The following is a 24,299-nucleotide window of genomic DNA, read 5'->3' as shown; positions in this document are numbered from 1 at the left end:
AGCTAAAACGTCCTGTAAGAGCAATCCTTTAGCTTACACTGTTTCTATCAAGCAAATGACCTTTTTTATTCATTATCATTATGGTATGAAGGATTAGGTATAGTTTTAGAACCTGATTCACTCAACTACGTTTTGACCATTTTTGTTACTTTCAAAGCTTGTGCAGAAGGTGAAAACAGCTAAAACGTCCTGTAAGAGCAATCCTTTAGCTTACACTGTTTCTATCAAGCAAATGACCTTTTTTCATCATTTTCATCATGATATGAAGGATTAGGTATAGTTTTAGAACCTGATTCACTCAACTACGTTTTGACCATTTTTGTTACTTTCAAAGCTTGTGCAGAAGGTGAAAACAGCTAAAACGGACTGTTTGAAGAATGCTTTAGCTTACACTGTTTCTATCAAGCAAATGACCTTTTTTCATCATTTTCATCATGATATAAAGGATTAGGTATAGTTTTAGAACCTGATTCACTCAACTACGTTTTGACCATTTTTGTTAATTTCAAAGCTTGTGCAGAAGGTGAAAACAGCTAAAACGTCCTGTAAGAGCAATCCTTTAGCTTACACTGTTTCTATCAAGCAAATGACCTTTTTTCATCATTTTCATCATGATATGAAGGATTAGGTATAGTTTTAGAACCTGATTCACTCAACTACGTTTTGACCATTTTTGTTACTTTCAAAGCTTGTGCAGAAGGTGAAAACAGCTAAAACGTCCTGTAAGAGCAATCCTTTAGCTTACACTGTTTCTATCAAGCAAATGACCTTTTTTCATCATTTTCATTATGATATGAAGGATTAGGTATAGTTTTAGAACCTGATTCACTCAACTACGTTTTGACCATTTTTGTTACTTTCAAAGCTTGTGCAGAAGGTGAAAACAGCTAAAACGGACTGTTTGAAGAATGCTTTAGCTTACACTGTTTCTATCAAGCAAATGACCTTTTTTCATCATTTTCATCATGATATGAAGGATTAGGTATAGTTTTAGAACCTGATTCACTCAACTACGTTTTGACCATTTTTGTTACTTTCAAAGCTTGTGCAGAAGGTGAAAACAGCTAAAACGTCCTGTAAGAGCAATCCTTTAGCTTACACTGTTTCTATCAAGCAAATGACCTTTTTTCATCATTTTCATCATGATATGAAGGATTAGGTATAGTTTTAGAACCTGATTCACTCAACTACGTTTTGACCATTTTTGTTACTTTCAAAGCTTGTGCAGAAGGTGAAAACAGCTAAAACGGACTGTAAGAGGAATGCTTTAGCTTACACTGTTTCTATCAAGCAAATGACCTTTTTTATTCATTATCATTATGGTATGAAGGATTAGGTATAGTTTTAGAACCTGATTCACTCAACTACGTTTTGACCATTTTTGTTACTTTCAAAGCTTGTGCAGAAGGTGAAAACAGCTAAAACGGCCTGTAAGAGGAATCCTTTAGCTTACACTGTTTCTATCAAGCAAATGACCTTTTTTATTCATTATCATTATGGTATGAAGGATTAGGTATAGTTTTAGAACCTGATTCACTCAACTACGTTTTGACCATTTTTGTTACTTTCAAAGCTTGTGCAGAAGGTGAAAACAGCTAAAACGGCCTGTAAGAGGAATGCTTTAGCTTACACTGTTTCTACAAGCAAATTACCTTTTTTATTCATTATCATTATGGTATGAAGGATTAGGTATATTTTTAGAACCTGATTCACTCAACTACGTTTTGACCATTTTTGTTACTTTCAAAGCTTGTGCAGAAGGTGAAAACAGCTAAAACGTCCTGTAAGAGCAATCCTTTAGCTTACACTGTTTCTATCAAGCAAATGACCTTTTTTATTCATTATCATTATGGTATGAAGGATTAGGTATAGTTTTAGAACCTGGTTCACTCAACTACGTTTTGACCATTTTTGTTACTTTCAAAGCTTGTGCAGAAGGTGAAAACAGCTAAAACGGACTGTTTGAAGAATGCTTTAGCTTACACTGTTTCTATCAAGCAAATGACCTTTTTTCATCATTTTCATCATGATATGAAGGATTAGGTATAGTTTTAGAACCTGATTCACTCAACTACGTTTTGACCATTTTTGTTACTTTCAAAGCTTGTGCAGAAGGTGAAAACAGCTAAAACGTCCTGTAAGAGCAATCCTTTAGCTTACACTGTTTCTATCAAGCAAATGACCTTTTTTCATCATTTTCATCATGATATGAAGGATTAGGTATAGTTTTAGAACCTGATTCACTCAACTACGTTTTGACCATTTTTGTTACTTTCAAAGCTTGTGCAGAAGGTGAAAACAGCTAAAACGGACTGTAAGAGGAATGCTTTAGCTTACACTGTTTCTATCAAGCAAATGACCTTTTTTATTCATTATCATTATGGTATGAAGGATTAGGTATAGTTTTAGAACCTGATTCACTCAACTACGTTTTGACCATTTTTGTTACTTTCAAAGCTTGTGCAGAAGGTGAAAACAGCTAAAACGGCCTGTAAGAGGAATCCTTTAGCTTACACTGTTTCTATCAAGCAAATGACCTTTTTTATTCATTATCATTATGGTATGAAGGATTAGGTATAGTTTTAGAACCTGATTCACTCAACTACGTTTTGACCATTTTTGTTACTTTCAAAGCTTGTGCAGAAGGTGAAAACAGCTAAAACGGCCTGTAAGAGGAATGCTTTAGCTTACACTGTTTCTACAAGCAAATTACCTTTTTTATTCATTATCATTATGGTATGAAGGATTAGGTATATTTTTAGAACCTGATTCACTCAACTACGTTTTGACCATTTTTGTTACTTTCAAAGCTTGTGCAGAAGGTGAAAACAGCTAAAACGTCCTGTAAGAGCAATCCTTTAGCTTACACTGTTTCTATCAAGCAAATTACCTTTTTTATTCATTATCATTATGGTATGAAGGATTAGGTATAGTTTTAGAACCTGGTTCACTCAACTACGTTTTGACCATTTTTGTTACTTTCAAAGCTTGTGCAGAAGGTGAAAACAGCTAAAACGGACTGTAAGAGGAATGCTTTAGCTTACACTGTTTCTATCAAGCAAATTACCTTTTTTCATCATTTTCATTATGGTATGAAGGATTAGGTATAGTTTTAGAACCTGATTCACTCAACTACGTTTTGATCACTTTTGTTACTTTCAAAGCTTGTGCAGAAGGTGAAAACAGCTAAAACGGACTGTTTGAAGAATGCTTTAGCTTACACTGTTTCTATCAAGCAAATTACCTTTTTTCATCATTTTCATTATGGTATGAAGGATTAGGTATAGTTTTAGAACCTGGTTCACTCAACTACGTTTTGACCATTTTTGTTACTTTCAAAGCTTGTGCAGAAGGTGAAAACAGCTAAAACGGACTGTAAGAGGAATGCTTTAGCTTACACTGTTTCTATCAAGCAAATTACCTTTTTTCATCATTTTCATTATGGTATGAAGGATTAGGTATAGTTTTAGAACCTGATTCACTCAACTACGTTTTGATCACTTTTGTTACTTTCAAAGCTTGTGCAGAAGGTGAAAACAGCTAAAACGGACTGTTTGAAGAATGCTTTAGCTTACACTGTTTCTATCAAGCAAATTACCTTTTTTCATCATTTTCATTATGGTATGAAGGATTAGGTATAGTTTTAGAACCTGGTTCACTCAACTACGTTTTGACCATTTTTGTTACTTTCAAAGCTTGTGCAGAAGGTGAAAACAGCTAAAACGGACTGTAAGAGGAATGCTTTAGCTTACACTGTTTCTATCAAGCAAATTACCTTTTTTCATCATTTTCATTATGGTATGAAGGATTAGGTATAGTTTTAGAACCTGATTCACTCAACTACGTTTTGATCACTTTTGTTACTTTCAAAGCTTGTGCAGAAGGTGAAAACAGCTAAAACGGACTGTTTGAAGAATGCTTTAGCTTACACTGTTTCTATCAAGCAAATTACCTTTTTTCATCATTTTCATTATGGTATGAAGGATTAGGTATAGTTTTAGAACCTGGTTCACTCAACTACGTTTTGACCATTTTTGTTACTTTCAAAGCTTGTGCAGAAGGTGAAAACAGCTAAAACGGACTGTTTGAAGAATGCTTTAGCTTACACTGTTTCTATCAAGCAAATGACCTTTTTTCATCATTTTCATTATGGTATGAAAGATTAGGTATATTTTTAGAACCTGATTCACTCAACTACGTTTTGACCATTTTTGTTACTTTCAAAGCTTGTGCAGAAGGTGAAAACAGCTAAAACGGCCTGTAAGAGGAATGCTTTAGCTTACACTGTTTCTATCAAGCAAATGACCTATTTTATTCTCTATCATTATGGTATGAAGGATTAGGTATAGTTTTAGAACCTGATTCACTCAACTACGTTTTGACCATTTTTGTTACTTTCAAAGCTTGTGCAGAAGGTGAAAACAGCTAAAACGGCCTGTAAGAGGAATGCTTTAGCTTACACTGTTTCTATCAAGCAAATGACCTTTTTTCATCATTTTCATTATGGTATGAAAGATTAGGTATAGTTTTAGAACCTGATTCACTCAACTACGTTTTGACCATTTTTGTTACTTTCAAAGCTTGTGCATTAGGTGAAAACAGCTAAAACGGACTGTTTGAAGAATGCTTTAGCTTACACTGTTTCTATCAAGCAAATGACCTTTTTTCATCATTTTCATCATGATATGAAGGATTAGGTATAGTTTTAGAACCTGATTCACTCAACTACGTTTTGACCATTTTTGTTACTTTCAAAGCTTGTGCAGAAGGTGAAAACAGCTAAAACGGCCTGTAAGAGGAATGCTTTAGCTTACACTGTTTCTATCAAGCAAATGACCTATTTTATTCTCTATCATTATGGTATGAAGGATTAGGTATAGTTTTAGAACCTGATTCACTCAACTACGTTTTGACCATTTTTGTTACTTTCAAAGCTTGTGCAGAAGGTGAAAACAGCTAAATCGGACTGAAGAATGCTTGAGCTTACACTGTTTCTATCAAGAAAATGACCTTTTTTATTCATTATCATTATGGTATAAAGGATTAGGTATAGTTTTAGAACCTGATTCACTCAACTACGTTTTGACCATTTTTGTTACTTTCAAAGCTTGTGCAGAAGGTGAAAACAGCTAAAACGGCCTGTAAGAGGAATGCTTTAGCTTACACTGTTTCTATCAAGCAAATGACCTATTTTATTCTCTATCATTATGGTATGAAGGATTAGGTATAGTTTTAGAACCTGATTCACTCAACTACGTTTTGACCATTTTTGTTACTTTCAAAGCTTGTGCAGAAGGTGAAAACAGCTAAATCGGACTGAAGAATGCTTGAGCTTACACTGTTTCTATCAAGAAAATGACCTTTTTTATTCATTATCATTATGGTATAAAGGATTAGGTATAGTTTTAGAACCTGATTCACTCAACTACGTTTTGACCATTTTTGTTACTTTCAAAGCTTGTGCAGAAGGTGAAAACAGCTAAAACGGACTGTAAGAGAAATGCTTTAGCTTACACTGTTTCTATCAAGCAAATGACCTTTTTTATTCATTATCATTATGGTATGAAGGATTAGGTATAGTTTTAAAACCTGATTCACTCAACTACGTTTTGACCATTTTTGTTACTTTCAAAGCTTGTGCAGAAGGTGAAAACAGCTAAATCGGACTGAAGAATGCTTGAGCTTACACTGTTTCTATCAAGAAAATGACCATTTTTATTCATTATCATTATGGTATAAAGGATTAGGTATAGTTTTAGAACCTGATTCACTCAACTACGTTTTGACCATTTTTGTTACTTTTAAAGCTTGTGCAGAAGGTGAAAACAGCTAAAACGGCCTGTAAGAGGAATGCTTTAGCTTACACTGTTTCTATCAAGCAAATGACCTTTTTTCATCATTTTCATCATGATATGAAGGATTAGGTATAGTTTTAGAACCTGATTCACTCAACTACGTTTTGACCATTTTTGTTACTTTCAAAGCTTGTGCAGAAGGTGAAAAAAGCTAAAACGGCCTGTAAGAGGAATGCTTTAGCTTACACTGTTTCTATCAAGCAAATGACCTTTTTTCATCATTTTCATTATGGTATGAAAGATTAGGTATATTTTTAGAACCTGATTCACTCAACTACGTTTTGACCATTTTTGTTACTTTCAAAGCTTGTGCAGAAGGTGAAAACAGCTAAAACGGACTGTAAGAGAAATGCTTTAGCTTACACTGTTTCTATCAAGCAAATGACCTTTTTATTCATTATCATTATGGTATGAAGGATTAGGTATAGTTTTAAAACCTGATTCACTCAACTACGTTTTGACCATTTTTGTTACTTTCAAAGCTTGTGCAGAAGGTGAAAACAGCTAAAACGGACTGAAGAATGCTTGAGCTTACACTGTTTCTATCAAGCAAATGACCTATTTTATTCTCTATCATTATGGTATGAAGGATTAGGTATAGTTTTAGAACCTGATTCACTCAACTACGTTTTGACCATTTTTGTTACTTTCAAAGCTTGTGCAGAAGGTGAAAACAGCTAAAACGGACTGAAGAATGCTTGAGCTTACACTGTTTCTATCAAGCAATTGACCATTTTTATTCATTATCATTATGGTATAAAGGATTAGGTATAGTTTTAGAACCTGATTCACTCAACTACGTTTTGACCATTTTTGTTACTTTTAAAGCTTGTGCAGAAGGTGAAAACAGCTAAAACGGCCTGTAAGAGGAATGCTTTAGCTTACACTGTTTCTATCAAGCAAATGACCTTTTTTCATCATTTTCATTATGGTATGAAAGATTAGGTATATTTTTAGAACCTGATTCACTCAACTACGTTTTGACCATTTTTGTTACTTTCAAAGCTTGTGCAGAAGGTGAAAACAGCTAAAACGGCCTGTAAGAGGAATGCTTTAGCTTACACTGTTTCTATCAAGCAAATGACCTTTTTTCATCATTTTCATTATGGTATAAAAGATTAGGTATATTTTTAGAACCTAATTCACTCAACTACGTTTTGACCATTTTTGTTACTTTCAAAGCTTGTGCAGAAGGTGAAAACAGCTAAAACGGACTGAAGAATGCTTGAGCTTACACTGTTTCTATCAAGCAATTGACCTATTTTATTCTCTATCATTATGGTATGAAGGATTAGGTATAGTTTTAGAACCTGATTCACTCAACTACGTTTTGACCATTTTTGTTACTTTCAAAGCTTGTGCAGAAGGTGAAAACAGCTAAAACGGCCTGTAAGAGGAATGCTTTAGCTTACACTGTTTCTATCAAGCAAATGACCTATTTTATTCTCTATCATTATGGTATGAAGGATTAGGTATAGTTTTAGAACCTGATTCACTCAACTACGTTTTGACCATTTTTGTTACTTTCAAAGCTTGTGCAGAAGGTGAAAACAGCTAAATCGGACTGAAGAATGCTTGAGCTTACACTGTTTCTATCAAGAAAATGACCTTTTTTATTCATTATCATTATGGTATAAAGGATTAGGTATAGTTTTAGAACCTGATTCACTCAACTACGTTTTGATCACTTTTGTTACTTTCAAAGCTTGTGCAGAAGGTAAAAACAGCTAAAACGGACTGTAAGAGAAATGCTTTAGCTTACACTGTTTCTATCAAGCAAATGACCTTTTTTATTCATTATCATTATGGTATGAAGGAATAGGTATAGTTTTAGAACCTGATTCACTCAACTACGTTTTGACCATTTTTGTTACTTTCAAAGCTTGTGCAGAAGGTGAAAACAGCTAAAACGGCCTGTAAGAGGAATGCTTTAGCTTACACTGTTTCTATCAAGCAAATGACCTATTTTATTCTCTATCATTATGGTATGAAGGATTAGGTATAGTTTTAGAACCTGATTCACTCAACTACGTTTTGACCATTTTTGTTACTTTCAAAGCTTGTGCAGAAGGTGAAAACAGCTAAAACGACCTGTAAGAGGAATGCTTTAGCTTACACTGTTTCTATCAAGCAAATGACCTTTTTTCATCATTTTCATTATGGTATGAAAGATTAGGTATATTTTTAGAACCTGATTCACTCAACTACGTTTTGACCATTTTTGTTACTTTCAAAGCTTGTGCAGAAGGTGAAAACAGCTAAAACGGCCTGTAAGAGGAATGCTTTAGCTTACACTGTTTCTATCAAGCAAATGACCTTTTTTCATCATTTTCATTATGGTATAAAAGATTAGGTATATTTTTAGAACCTAATTCACTCAACTACGTTTTGACCATTTTTGTTACTTTCAAAGCTTGTGCAGAAGGTGAAAACAGCTAAAACGGACTGAAGAATGCTTGAGCTTACACTGTTTCTATCAAGCAATTGACCTATTTTATTCTCTATCATTATGGTATGAAGGATTAGGTATAGTTTTAGAACCTGATTCACTCAACTACGTTTTGACCATTTTTGTTACTTTCAAAGCTTGTGCAGAAGGTGAAAACAGCTAAAACGGCCTGTAAGAGGAATGCTTTAGCTTACACTGTTTCTATCAAGCAAATGACCTATTTTATTCTCTATCATTATGGTATGAAGGATTAGGTATAGTTTTAGAACCTGATTCACTCAACTACGTTTTGACCATTTTTGTTACTTTCAAAGCTTGTGCAGAAGGTGAAAACAGCTAAATCGGACTGAAGAATGCTTGAGCTTACACTGTTTCTATCAAGAAAATGACCTTTTTTATTCATTATCATTATGGTATAAAGGATTAGGTATAGTTTTAGAACCTGATTCACTCAACTACGTTTTGATCACTTTTGTTACTTTCAAAGCTTGTGCAGAAGGTAAAAACAGCTAAAACGGACTGTAAGAGAAATGCTTTAGCTTACACTGTTTCTATCAAGCAAATGACCTTTTTTATTCATTATCATTATGGTATGAAGGAATAGGTATAGTTTTAGAACCTGATTCAGTCAACTACGTTTTGACCATTTTTGTTACTTTCAAAGCTTGTGCAGAAGGTGAAAACAGCTAAAACGGCCTGTAAGAGGAATGCTTTAGCTTACACTGTTTCTATCAAGCAAATGACCTATTTTATTCTCTATCATTATGGTATGAAGGATTAGGTATAGTTTTAGAACCTGATTCACTCAACTACGTTTTGACCATTTTTGTTACTTTCAAAGCTTGTGCAGAAGGTGAAAACAGCTAAAACGACCTGTAAGAGGAATGCTTTAGCTTACACTGTTTCTATCAAGCAAATGACCTTTTTTCATCATTTTCATTATGGTATGAAAGATTAGGTATATTTTTAGAACCTGATTCACTCAATTACGTTTTGACCATTTTTGTTACTTTCAAAGCTTGTGCAGAAGGTGAAAACAGCTAAAAGGGACTGTAAGAGAAATGCTTTAGCTTACACTGTTTCTATCAAGCAAATGACCTTTTTTATTCATTATCATTATGGTATGAAGGATTAGGTATAGTTTTATAACCTGATTCACTCAACTACGTTTTGACCATTTTTGTTACTTTCAAAGCTTGTGCAGAAGGTGAAAACAGCTAAAACGGACTGAAGAATGCTTGAGCTTACACTGTTTCTATCAAGCAATTGACCTATTTTATTCTCTATCATTATGGTATGAAGGATTAGGTATAGTTTTAGAACCTGATTCACTCAACTACGTTTTGACCATTTTTGTTACTTTCAAAGCTTGTGCAGAAGGTGAAAACAGCTAAAACGGCCTGTAAGAGGAATGCTTTAGCTTACACTGTTTCTATCAAGCAAATGACCTATTTTATTCTCTATCATTATGGTATGAAGGATTAGGTATAGTTTTAGAACCTGATTCACTCAACTACGTTTTGACCATTTTTGTTACTTTCAAAGCTTGTGCAGAAGGTGAAAACAGCTAAATCGGACTGAAGAATGCTTGAGCTTACACTGTTTCTATCAAGAAAATGACCTTTTTTATTCATTATCATTATGGTATAAAGGATTAGGTATAGTTTTAGAACCTGATTCACTCAACTACGTTTTGATCACTTTTGTTACTTTCAAAGCTTGTGCAGAAGGTAAAAACAGCTAAAACGGCCTGTAAGAGGAATGCTTTAGCTTACACTGTTTCTATCAAGCAAATGACCTTTTTTCATCATTTTCATTATGGTATGAAAGATTAGGTATATTTTTAGAACCTGATTCACTCAACTACGTTTTGACCATTTTTGTTACTTTCAAAGCTTGTGCAGAAGGTGAAAACAGCTAAAACGGCCTGTAAGAGGAATGCTTTAGCTTACACTGTTTCTATCAAGCAAATGACCTTTTTTCATCATTTTCATTATGGTATAAAAGATTAGGTATATTTTTAGAACCTAATTCACTCAACTACGTTTTGACCATTTTTGTTACTTTCAAAGCTTGTGCAGAAGGTGAAAACAGCTAAAACGGACTGAAGAATGCTTGAGCTTACACTGTTTCTATCAAGCAATTGACCTATTTTATTCTCTATCATTATGGTATGAAGGATTAGGTATAGTTTTAGAACCTGATTCACTCAACTACGTTTTGACCATTTTTGTTACTTTCAAAGCTTGTGCAGAAGGTGAAAACAGCTAAAACGGCCTGTAAGAGGAATGCTTTAGCTTACACTGTTTCTATCAAGCAAATGACCTATTTTATTCTCTATCATTATGGTATGAAGGATTAGGTATAGTTTTAGAACCTGATTCACTCAACTACGTTTTGACCATTTTTGTTACTTTCAAAGCTTGTGCAGAAGGTGAAAACAGCTAAATCGGACTGAAGAATGCTTGAGCTTACACTGTTTCTATCAAGAAAATGACCTTTTTTATTCATTATCATTATGGTATAAAGGATTAGGTATAGTTTTAGAACCTGATTCACTCAACTACGTTTTGATCACTTTTGTTACTTTCAAAGCTTGTGCAGAAGGTAAAAACAGCTAAAACGGACTGTAAGAGAAATGCTTTAGCTTACACTGTTTCTATCAAGCAAATGACCTTTTTTATTCATTATCATTATGGTATGAAGGAATAGGTATAGTTTTAGAACCTGATTCACTCAACTACGTTTTGACCATTTTTGTTACTTTCAAAGCTTGTGCAGAAGGTGAAAACAGCTAAAACGGCCTGTAAGAGGAATGCTTTAGCTTACACTGTTTCTATCAAGCAAATGACCTATTTTATTCTCTATCATTATGGTATGAAGGATTAGGTATAGTTTTAGAACCTGATTCACTCAACTACGTTTTGACCATTTTTGTTACTTTCAAAGCTTGTGCAGAAGGTGAAAACAGCTAAAACGACCTGTAAGAGGAATGCTTTAGCTTACACTGTTTCTATCAAGCAAATGACCTTTTTTCATCATTTTCATTATGGTATGAAAGATTAGGTATATTTTTAGAACCTGATTCACTCAACTACGTTTTGACCATTTTTGTTACTTTCAAAGCTTGTGCAGAAGGTGAAAACAGCTAAAACGGCCTGTAAGAGGAATGCTTTAGCTTACACTGTTTCTATCAAGCAAATGACCTTTTTTCATCATTTTCATTATGGTATAAAAGATTAGGTATATTTTTAGAACCTAATTCACTCAACTACGTTTTGACCATTTTTGTTACTTTCAAAGCTTGTGCAGAAGGTGAAAACAGCTAAAACGGACTGAAGAATGCTTGAGCTTACACTGTTTCTATCAAGCAATTGACCTATTTTATTCTCTATCATTATGGTATGAAGGATTAGGTATAGTTTTAGAACCTGATTCACTCAACTACGTTTTGACCATTTTTGTTACTTTCAAAGCTTGTGCAGAAGGTGAAAACAGCTAAAACGGCCTGTAAGAGGAATGCTTTAGCTTACACTGTTTCTATCAAGCAAATGACCTATTTTATTCTCTATCATTATGGTATGAAGGATTAGGTATAGTTTTAGAACCTGATTCACTCAACTACGTTTTGACCATTTTTGTTACTTTCAAAGCTTGTGCAGAAGGTGAAAACAGCTAAATCGGACTGAAGAATGCTTGAGCTTACACTGTTTCTATCAAGAAAATGACCTTTTTTATTCATTATCATTATGGTATAAAGGATTAGGTATAGTTTTAGAACCTGATTCACTCAACTACGTTTTGATCACTTTTGTTACTTTCAAAGCTTGTGCAGAAGGTAAAAACAGCTAAAACGGACTGTAAGAGAAATGCTTTAGCTTACACTGTTTCTATCAAGCAAATGACCTTTTTTATTCATTATCATTATGGTATGAAGGAATAGGTATAGTTTTAGAACCTGATTCAGTCAACTACGTTTTGACCATTTTTGTTACTTTCAAAGCTTGTGCAGAAGGTGAAAACAGCTAAAACGGCCTGTAAGAGGAATGCTTTAGCTTACACTGTTTCTATCAAGCAAATGACCTATTTTATTCTCTATCATTATGGTATGAAGGATTAGGTATAGTTTTAGAACCTGATTCACTCAACTACGTTTTGACCATTTTTGTTACTTTCAAAGCTTGTGCAGAAGGTGAAAACAGCTAAAACGACCTGTAAGAGGAATGCTTTAGCTTACACTGTTTCTATCAAGCAAATGACCTTTTTTCATCATTTTCATTATGGTATGAAAGATTAGGTATATTTTTAGAACCTGATTCACTCAACTACGTTTTGACCATTTTTGTTACTTTCAAAGCTTGTGCAGAAGGTGAAAACAGCTAAAAGGGACTGTAAGAGAAATGCTTTAGCTTACACTGTTTCTATCAAGCAAATGACCTTTTTTATTCATTATCATTATGGTATGAAGGATTAGGTATAGTTTTATAACCTGATTCACTCAACTACGTTTTGACCATTTTTGTTACTTTCAAAGCTTGTGCAGAAGGTGAAAACAGCTAAAACGGACTGAAGAATGCTTGAGCTTACACTGTTTCTATCAAGCAATTGACCTATTTTATTCTCTATCATTATGGTATGAAGGATTAGGTATAGTTTTAGAACCTGATTCACTCAACTACGTTTTGACCATTTTTGTTACTTTCAAAGCTTGTGCAGAAGGTGAAAACAGCTAAATCGGACTGAAGAATGCTTGAGCTTACACTGTTTCTATCAAGAAAATGACCTTTTTTATTCATTATCATTATGGTATAAAGGATTAGGTATAGTTTTAGAACCTGATTCACTAAACTACGTTTTGATCACTTTTGTTACTTTCAAAGCTTGTGCAGAAGGTAAAAACAGCTAAAACGGCCTGTAAGAGAAATGCTTTAGCTTACACTGTTTCTATCAAGCAAATGACCTTTTTTATTCATTATCATTATGGTATGAAGGATTAGGTATAGTTTTAGAACCTCATTAAATCAGCTACGTTTTGACCATTTATGTTACTTTCAAAGCTTGTGCAGAAGGTGAAAACAGCTAAAACGGACTGAAGAATGCTTTAGCTTACACCGTTTCTATCAAGCAAATGACCTTTTTTCATCATTTTCATTATGGTATGAAAGATTAGGTATATTTTTAGAACCTGATTCACTCAACTACGTTTTGACCATTTTTGTTACTTTCAAAGCTTGTGCAGAAGGTGAAAACAGCTAAAACGGACTGTAAGAGAAATGCTTTAGCTTACACTGTTTCTATCAAGCAAATGACCTTTTTTATTCATTATCATTATGGTATGAAGGATTAGGTATAGTTTTAGAACCTGATTCACTCAACTACGTTTTGACCATTTTTGTTACTTTCAAAGCTTGTGCAGAAGGTGAAAACAGCTAAATCGGACTGAAGAATGCTTGAGCTTACACTGTTTCTATCAAGAAAATGACCTTTTTTCATCATTTTCATTATGGTATGAAAGATTAGGTATATTTTTAGAACCTGATTCACTCAACTACGTTTTGACCATTTTTGTTACTTTCAAAGCTTGTGCAGAAGGTGAAAAAAGCTAAAACGGCCTGTAAGAGGAATGCTTTAGCTTACACTGTTTCTATCAAGCAAATGACCTTTTTTCATCATTTTCATTATGGTATGAAAGATTAGGTATATTTTTAGAACCTGATTCACTCAACTACGTTTTGACCATTTTTGTTACTTTCAAAGCTTGTGCAGAAGGTGAAAACAGCTAAAACGGCCTGTAAGAGGAATGCTTTAGCTTACACTGTTTCTATCAAGCAAATGACCTTTTTTTTTAATCATTTTCATTATGGTATAAAAGATTAGGTATATTTTTAGAACCTAATTCACTCAACTACGTTTTGACCATTTTTGTTACTTTCAAAGCTTGTGCAGAAGGTGAAAACAGCTAAAACGGACTGAAGAATGCTTGAGCTTACACTGTTTCTATCAAGCAATTGACCTATTTTATTCTCTATCATTATGGTATGAAGGATTAGGTATAGTTTTAGAACCTGATTCACTCAACTACGTTTTGACCATTTTTGTTACTTTCAAAGCTTGTGCAGAAGGTGAAAACAGCTAAAACGGCCTGTAAGAGGAATGCTTTAGCTTACACTGTTTCTATCAAGCAAATGACCTATTTTATTCTCTATCATTATGGTATGAAGGATTAGGTATAGTTTTAGAACCTGATTCACTCAACTACGTTTTGACCATTTTTGTTACTTTCAAAGCTTGTGCAGAAGGTGAAAACAGCTAAATCGGACTGAAGAATGCTTGAGCTTACACTGTTTCTATCAAGAAAATGACCTTTTTTATTCATTATCATTATGGTATAAAGGATTAGGTATAGTTTTAGAACCTGATTCACTCAACTACGTTTTGATCACTTTTGTTACTTTCAAAGCTTGTGCAGAAGGTAAAAACAGCTAAAACGGACTGTAAGAGAAATGCTTTAGCTTACACTGTTTCTATCAAGCAAATGACCTTTTTTATTCATTATCATTATGGTATGAAGGAATAGGTATAGTTTTAGAACCTGATTCACTCAACTACGTTTTGACCATTTTTGTTACTTTCAAAGCTTGTGCAGAAGGTGAAAACAGCTAAAACGGCCTGTAAGAGGAATGCTTTAGCTTACACTGTTTCTATCAAGCAAATGACCTATTTTATTCTCTATCATTATGGTATGAAGGATTAGGTATAGTTTTAGAACCTGATTCACTCAACTACGTTTTGATCACTTTTGTTACTTTCAAAGCTTGTGCAGAAGGTAAAAACAGCTAAAACGGACTGTAAGAGAAATGCTTTAGCTTACACTGTTTCTATCAAGCAAATGACCTTTTTTATTCATTATCATTATGGTATGAAGGAATAGGTATAGTTTTAGAACCTGATTCACTCAACTACGTTTTGACCATTTTTGTTACTTTCAAAGCTTGTGCAGAAGGTGAAAACAGCTAAAACGGCCTGTAAGAGGAATGCTTTAGCTTACACTGTTTCTATCAAGCAAATGACCTATTTTATTCTCTATCATTATGGTATGAAGGATTAGGTATAGTTTTAGAACCTGATTCACTCAACTACGTTTTGACCATTTTTGTTACTTTCAAAGCTTGTGCAGAAGGTGAAAACAGCTAAAACGACCTGTAAGAGGAATGCTTTAGCTTACACTGTTTCTATCAAGCAAATGACCTTTTTTCATCATTTTCATTATGGTATGAAAGATTAGGTATATTTTTAGAACCTGATTCACTCAACTACGTTTTGACCATTTTTGTTACTTTCAAAGCTTGTGCAGAAGGTGAAAACAGCTAAAACGGCCTGTAAGAGGAATGCTTTAGCTTACACTGTTTCTATCAAGCAAATGACCTTTTTTCATCATTTTCATTATGGTATAAAAGATTAGGTATATTTTTAGAACCTAATTCACTCAACTACGTTTTGACCATTTTTGTTACTTTCAAAGCTTGTGCAGAAGGTGAAAACAGCTAAAACGGACTGAAGAATGCTTGAGCTTACACTGTTTCTATCAAGCAATTGACCTATTTTATTCTCTATCATTATGGTATGAAGGATTAGGTATAGTTTTAGAACCTGATTCACTCAACTACGTTTTGACCATTTTTGTTACTTTCAAAGCTTGTGCAGAAGGTGAAAACAGCTAAAACGGCCTGTAAGAGGAATGCTTTAGCTTACACTGTTTCTATCAAGCAAATGACCTATTTTATTCTCTATCATTATGGTATGAAGGATTAGGTATAGTTTTAGAACCTGATTCACTCAACTACGTTTTGACCATTTTTGTTACTTTCAAAGCTTGTGCAGAAGGTGAAAACAGCTAAATCGGACTGAAGAATGCTTGAGCTTACACTGTTTCTATCAAGAAAATGACCTTTTTTATTCATTATCATTATGGTATAAAGGATTAGGTATAGTTTTAGAACCTGATTCACTCAACTACGTTTTGATCACTTTTGTTACTTTCAAAGCTTGTGCAGAAGGTAAAAACAGCTAAAACGGACTGTAAGAGAAATGCTTTAGCTTACACTGTTTCTATCAAGCAAATGACCTTTTTTATTCATTATCATTATGGTATGAAGGAATAGGTATAGTTTTAGAACCTGATTCAGTCAACTACGTTTTGACCATTTTTGTTACTTTCAAAGCTTGTGCAGAAGGTGAAAACAGCTAAAACGGCCTGTAAGAGGAATGCTTTAGCTTACACTGTTTCTATCAAGCAAATGACCTATTTTATTCTCTATCATTATGGTATGAAGGATTAGGTATAGTTTTAGAACCTGATTCACTCAACTACGTTTTGACCATTTTTGTTACTTTCAAAGCTTGTGCAGAAGGTGAAAACAGCTAAAACGACCTGTAAGAGGAATGCTTTAGCTTACACTGTTTCTATCAAGCAAATGACCTTTTTTCATCATTTTCATTATGGTATGAAAGATTAGGTATATTTTTAGAACCTGATTCACTCAACTACGTTTTGACCATTTTTGTTACTTTCAAAGCTTGTGCAGAAGGTGAAAACAGCTAAAAGGGACTGTAAGAGAAATGCTTTAGCTTACACTGTTTCTATCAAGCAAATGACCTTTTTTATTCATTATCATTATGGTATGAAGGATTAGGTATAGTTTTATAACCTGATTCACTCAACTACGTTTTGACCATTTTTGTTACTTTCAAAGCTTGTGCAGAAGGTGAAAACAGCTAAAACGGACTGAAGAATGCTTGAGCTTACACTGTTTCTATCAAGCAATTGACCTATTTTATTCTCTATCATTATGGTATGAAGGATTAGGTATAGTTTTAGAACCTGATTCACTCAACTACGTTTTGACCATTTTTGTTACTTTCAAAGCTTGTGCAGAAGGTGAAAACAGCTAAATCGGACTGAAGAATGCTTGAGCTTACACTGTTTCTATCAAGAAAATGACCTTTTTTATTCATTATCATTATGGTATAAAGGATTAGGTATAGTTTTAGAACCTGATTCACTAAACTACGTTTTGATCACTTTTGTTACTTTCAAAGCTTGTGCAGAAGGTAAAAACAGCTAAAACGGCCTGTAAGAGAAATGCTTTAGCTTACACTGTTTCTATCAAGCAAATGACCTTTTTTATTCATTATCATTATGGTATGAAGGATTAGGTATAGTTTTAGAACCTCATTAAATCAGCTACGTTTTGACCATTTATGTTACTTTCAAAGCTTGTGCAGAAGGTGAAAACAGCTAAAACGGACTGAAGAATGCTTTAGCTTACACCGTTTCTATCAAGCAAATGACCTTTTTTCATCATTTTCATTATGGTATGAAAGATTAGGTATATTTTTAGAACCTGATTCACTCAACTACGTTTTGACCATTTTTGTTACTTTCAAAGCTTGTGCAGAAGGTGAAAACAGCTAAAACGGACTGTAAGAGAAATGCTTTAGCTTACACTGTTTCTATCAAGCAAATGACCTTTTTTATTCATTATCATTATGGTATGAAGGATTAGGTATAGTTTTAGAACCTGATTCACTCAACTACGTTTTGACCATTTTTGTTACTTTCAAAGCTTGTGCAGAAGGTGAAAACAGCTAAATCGGACTGAAGAATGCTTGAGCTTACACTGTTTCTATCAAGAAAATGACCTTTTTTCATCATTTTCATTATGGTATGAAAGATTAGGTATATTTTTAGAACCTGATTCACTCAACTACGTTTTGACCATTTTTGTTACTTTCAAAGCTTGTGCAGAAGGTGAAAAAAGCTAAAACGGCCTGTAAGAGGAATGCTTTAGCTTACACTGTTTCTATCAAGCAAATGACCTTTTTTCATCATTTTCATTATGGTATGAAAGATTAGGTATATTTTTAGAACCTGATTCACTCAACTACGTTTTGACCATTTTTGTTACTTTCAAAGCTTGTGCAGAAGGTGAAAACAGCTAAAACGGCCTGTAAGAGGAATGCTTTAGCTTACACTGTTTCTATCAAGCAAATGACCTTTTTTCATCATTTTCATTATGGTATAAAAGATTAGGTATATTTTTAGAACCTAATTCACTCAACTACGTTTTGACCATTTTTGTTACTTTCAAAGCTTGTGCAGAAGGTGAAAACAGCTAAAACGGACTGAAGAATGCTTGAGCTTACACTGTTTCTATCAAGCAATTGACCTATTTTATTCTCTATCATTATGGTATGAAGGATTAGGTATAGTTTTAGAACCTGATTCACTCAACTACGTTTTGACCATTTTTGTTACTTTCAAAGCTTGTGCAGAAGGTGAAAACAGCTAAAACGGCCTGTAAGAGGAATGCTTTAGCTTACACTGTTTCTATCAAGCAAATGACCTATTTTATTCTCTATCATTATGGTATGAAGGATTAGGTATAGTTTTAGAACCTGATTCACTCAACTACGTTTTGACCATTTTTGTTACTTTCAAAGCTTGTGCAGAAGGTGAAAACAGCTAAATCGGACTGAAGAATGCTTGAGCTTACACTGTTTCTATCAAGAAAATGACCTTTTTTATTCATTATCATTATGGTATAAAGGATTAGGTATAGTTTTAGAACCTGATTCACTCAACTACGTTTTGATCACTTTTGTTACTTTCAAAGCTTGTGCAGAAGGTAAAAACAGCTAAAACGGACTGTAAGAGAAATGCTTTAGCTTACACTGTTTCTATCAAGCAAATGACCTTTTTTATTCATTATCATTATGGTATGAAGGAATAGGTATAGTTTTAGAACCTGATTCACTCAACTACGTTTTGACCATTTTTGTTACTTTCAAAGCTTGTGCAGAAGGTGAAAACAGCTAAAACGGCCTGTAAGAGGAATGCTTTAGCTTACACTGTTTCTATCAAGCAAATGACCTATTTTATTCTCTATCATTATGGTATGAAGGATTAGGTATAGTTTTAGAACCTGATTCACTCAACTACGTTTTGACCATTTTTGTTACTTTCAAAGCTTGTGCAGAAGGTGAAAACAGCTAAAACGACCTGTAAGAGGAATGCTTTAGCTTACACTGTTTCTATCAAGCAAATGACCTTTTTTCATCATTTTCATTATGGTATGAAAGATTAGGTATATTTTTAGAACCTGATTCACTCAACTACGTTTTGACCATTTTTGTTACTTTCAAAGCTTGTGCAGAAGGTGAAAACAGCTAAAACGGCCTGTAAGAGGAATGCTTTAGCTTACACTGTTTCTATCAAGCAAATGACCTTTTTTCATCATTTTCATTATGGTATAAAAGATTAGGTATATTTTTAGAACCTAATTCACTCAACTACGTTTTGACCATTTTTGTTACTTTCAAAGCTTGTGCAGAAGGTGAAAACAGCTAAAACGGACTGAAGAATGCTTGAGCTTACACTGTTTCTATCAAGCAATTGACCTATTTTATTCTCTATCATTATGGTATGAAGGATTAGGTATAGTTTTAGAACCTGATTCACTCAACTACGTTTTGACCATTTTTGTTACTTTCAAAGCTTGTGCAGAAGGTGAAAACAGCTAAAACGGCCTGTAAGAGGAATGCTTTAGCTTACACTGTTTCTATCAAGCAAATGACCTATTTTATTCTCTATCATTATGGTATGAAGGATTAGGTATAGTTTTAGAACCTGATTCACTCAACTACGTTTTGACCATTTTTGTTACTTTCAAAGCTTGTGCAGAAGGTGAAAACAGCTAAATCGGACTGAAGAATGCTTGAGCTTACACTGTTTCTATCAAGAAAATGACCTTTTTTATTCATTATCATTATGGTATAAAGGATTAGGTATAGTTTTAGAACCTGATTCACTCAACTACGTTTTGATCACTTTTGTTACTTTCAAAGCTTGTGCAGAAGGTAAAAACAGCTAAAACGGACTGTAAGAGAAATGCTTTAGCTTACACTGTTTCTATCAAGCAAATGACCTTTTTTATTCATTATCATTATGGTATGAAGGAATAGGTATAGTTTTAGAACCTGATTCACTCAACTACGTTTTGACCATTTTTGTTACTTTCAAAGCTTGTGCAGAAGGTGAAAACAGCTAAAACGGCCTGTAAGAGGAATGCTTTAGCTTACACTGTTTCTATCAAGCAAATGACCTATTTTATTCTCTATCATTATGGTATGAAGGATTAGGTATAGTTTTAGAACCTGATTCACTCAACTACGTTTTGACCATTTTTGTTACTTTCAAAGCTTGTGCAGAAGGTGAAAACAGCTAAAACGACCTGTAAGAGGAATGCTTTAGCTTACACTGTTTCTATCAAGCAAATGACCTTTTTTCATCATTTTCATTATGGTATGAAAGATTAGGTATATTTTTAGAACCTGATTCACTCAACTACGTTTTGACCATTTTTGTTACTTTCAAAGCTTGTGCAGAAGGTGAAAACAGCTAAAAGGGACTGTAAGAGAAATGCTTTAGCTTACACTGTTTCTATCAAGCAAATGACCTTTTTTATTCATTATCATTATGGTATGAAGGATTAGGTATAGTTTTATAACCTGATTCACTCAACTACGTTTTGACCATTTTTGTTACTTTCAAAGCTTGTGCAGAAGGTGAAAACAGCTAAAACGGACTGAAGAATGCTTGAGCTTACACTGTTTCTATCAAGCAATTGACCTTTTTTCATCATTTTCATTATGGTATAAAAGATTAGGTATATTTTTAGAACCTAATTCACTCAACTACGTTTTGACCATTTTTGTTACTTTCAAAGCTTGTGCAGAAGGTGAAAACAGCTAAAACGGCCTGTAAGAGGAATGCTTTAGCTTACACTGTTTCTATCAAGCAAATGACCTTTTTTCATCATTTTCATTATGGTATAAAAGATTAGGTATATTTTTAGAACCTAATTCACTCAACTACGTTTTGACCATTTTTGTTACTTTCAAAGCTTGTGCAGAAGGTGAAAACAGCTAAAACGGACTGAAGAATGCTTGAGCTTACACTGTTTCTATCAAGCAATTGACCTATTTTATTCTCTATCATTATGGTATGAAGGATTAGGTATAGTTTTAGAACCTGATTCACTCAACTACGTTTTGACCATTTTTGTTACTTTCAAAGCTTGTGCAGAAGGTGAAAACAGCTAAAACGGCCTGTAAGAGGAATGCTTGAGCTTACACTGTTTCTATCAAGAAAATGACCTTTTTTATTCATTATCATTATGGTATAAAGGATTAGGTATAGTTTTAGAACCTGATTCACTAAACTACGTTTTGATCACTTTTGTTACTTTTAAAGCTTGTGCAGAAGGTAAAAACAGCTAAAACGGCCTGTAAGAGAAATGCTTTAGCTTACACTGTTTCTATCAAGCAAATGACCTATTTTATTCTCTATCATTATGGTATGAAGGATTAGGTATAGTTTTAGAACCTGATTCACTCAACTACGTTTTGACCATTTTTGTTACTTTCAAAGCTTGTGCAGAAGGTGAAAACAGCTAAATCGGACTGAAGAATGCTTGAGCTTACACTGTTTCTATCAAGAAAATGACCTTTTTTATTCATTATCATTATGGTATAAAGGATTAGGTATAGTTTTAGAACCTGATTCACTCAACTACGTTTTGATCACTTTTGTTACTTTCAAAGCTTGTGCAGAAGGTAAAAACAGCTAAAACGGACTGTAAGAGAAATGCTTTAGCTTACACTGTTTCTATCAAGCAAATGACCTTTTTTATTCATTATCATTATGGTATGAAGGAATAGGTATAGTTTTAGAACCTGATTCACTCAACTACGTTTTGACCATTTTTGTTACTTTCAAAGCTTGTGCAGAAGGTGAAAACAGCTAAAACGGCCTGTAAGAGGAATGCTTTAGCTTACACTGTTTCTATCAAGCAAATGACCTATTTTATTCTCTATCATTATGGTATGAAGGATTAGGTATAGTTTTAGAACCTGATTCACTCAACTACGTTTTGACCATTTTTGTTACTTTCAAAGCTTGTGCAGAAGGTGAAAACAGCTAAAACGACCTGTAAGAGGAATGCTTTAGCTTACACTGTTTCTATCAAGCAAATGACCTTTTTTCATCATTTTCATTATGGTATGAAAGATTAGGTATATTTTTAGAACCTGATTCACTCAACTACGTTTTGACCATTTTTGTTACTTTCAAAGCTTGTGCAGAAGGTGAAAACAGCTAAAACGGCCTGTAAGAGGAATGCTTTAGCTTACACTGTTTCTATCAAGCAAATGACCTTTTTTCATCATTTTCATTATGGTATAAAAGATTAGGTATATTTTTAGAACCTAATTCACTCAACTACGTTTTGACCATTTTTGTTACTTTCAAAGCTTGTGCAGAAGGTGAAAACAGCTAAAACGGACTGAAGAATGCTTGAGCTTACACTGTTTCTATCAAGCAATTGACCTATTTTATTCTCTATCATTATGGTATGAAGGATTAGGTATAGTTTTAGAACCTGATTCACTCAACTACGTTTTGACCATTTTTGTTACTTTCAAAGCTTGTGCAGAAGGTGAAAACAGCTAAAACGGCCTGTAAGAGGAATGCTTTAGCTTACACTGTTTCTATCAAGCAAATGACCTATTTTATTCTCTATCATTATGGTATGAAGGATTAGGTATAGTTTTAGAACCTGATTCACTCAACTACGTTTTGACCATTTTTGTTACTTTCAAAGCTTGTGCAGAAGGTGAAAACAGCTAAATCGGACTGAAGAATGCTTGAGCTTACACTGTTTCTATCAAGAAAATGACCTTTTTTATTCATTATCATTATGGTATAAAGGATTAGGTATAGTTTTAGAACCTGATTCACTCAACTACGTTTTGATCACTTTTGTTACTTTCAAAGCTTGTGCAGAAGGTAAAAACAGCTAAAACGGACTGTAAGAGAAATGCTTTAGCTTACACTGTTTCTATCAAGCAAATGACCTTTTTTATTCATTATCATTATGGTATGAAGGAATAGGTATAGTTTTAGAACCTGATTCACTCAACTACGTTTTGACCATTTTTGTTACTTTCAAAGCTTGTGCAGAAGGTGAAAACAGCTAAAACGGCCTGTAAGAGGAATGCTTTAGCTTACACTGTTTCTATCAAGCAAATGACCTATTTTATTCTCTATCATTATGGTATGAAGGATTAGGTATAGTTTTAGAACCTGATTCACTCAACTACGTTTTGACCATTTTTGTTACTTTCAAAGCTTGTGCAGAAGGTGAAAACAGCTAAAACGACCTGTAAGAGGAATGCTTTAGCTTACACTGTTTCTATCAAGCAAATGACCTTTTTTCATCATTTTCATTATGGTATGAAAGATTAGGTATATTTTTAGAACCTGATTCACTCAACTACGTTTTGACCATTTTTGTTACTTTCAAAGCTTGTGCAGAAGGTGAAAACAGCTAAAAGGGACTGTAAGAGAAATGCTTTAGCTTACACTGTTTCTATCAAGCAAATGACCTTTTTTATTCATTATCATTATGGTATGAAGGATTAGGTATAGTTTTATAACCTGATTCACTCAACTACGTTTTGACCATTTTTGTTACTTTCAAAGCTTGTGCAGAAGGTGAAAACAGCTAAAACGGACTGAAGAATGCTTGAGCTTACACTGTTTCTATCAAGCAATTGACCTTTTTTCATCATTTTCATTATGGTATAAAAGATTAGGTATATTTTTAGAACCTAATTCACTCAACTACGTTTTGACCATTTTTGTTACTTTCAAAGCTTGTGCAGAAGGTGAAAACAGCTAAAACGGCCTGTAAGAGGAATGCTTTAGCTTACACTGTTTCTATCAAGCAAATGACCTTTTTTCATCATTTTCATTATGGTATAAAAGATTAGGTATATTTTTAGAACCTAATTCACTCAACTACGTTTTGACCATTTTTGTTACTTTCAAAGCTTGTGCAGAAGGTGAAAACAGCTAAAACGGACTGAAGAAT

This window comes from Pungitius pungitius, chromosome 3 (assembly GCF_949316345.1).
Source record: "Pungitius pungitius chromosome 3, fPunPun2.1, whole genome shotgun sequence".
In the NCBI taxonomy this organism is placed as follows: domain Eukaryota; kingdom Metazoa; phylum Chordata; class Actinopteri; order Perciformes; family Gasterosteidae; genus Pungitius; species Pungitius pungitius.
The sequence above is the reverse complement of the archived record's forward strand: the minus strand, read 5'-3'. Positions refer to the sequence as shown.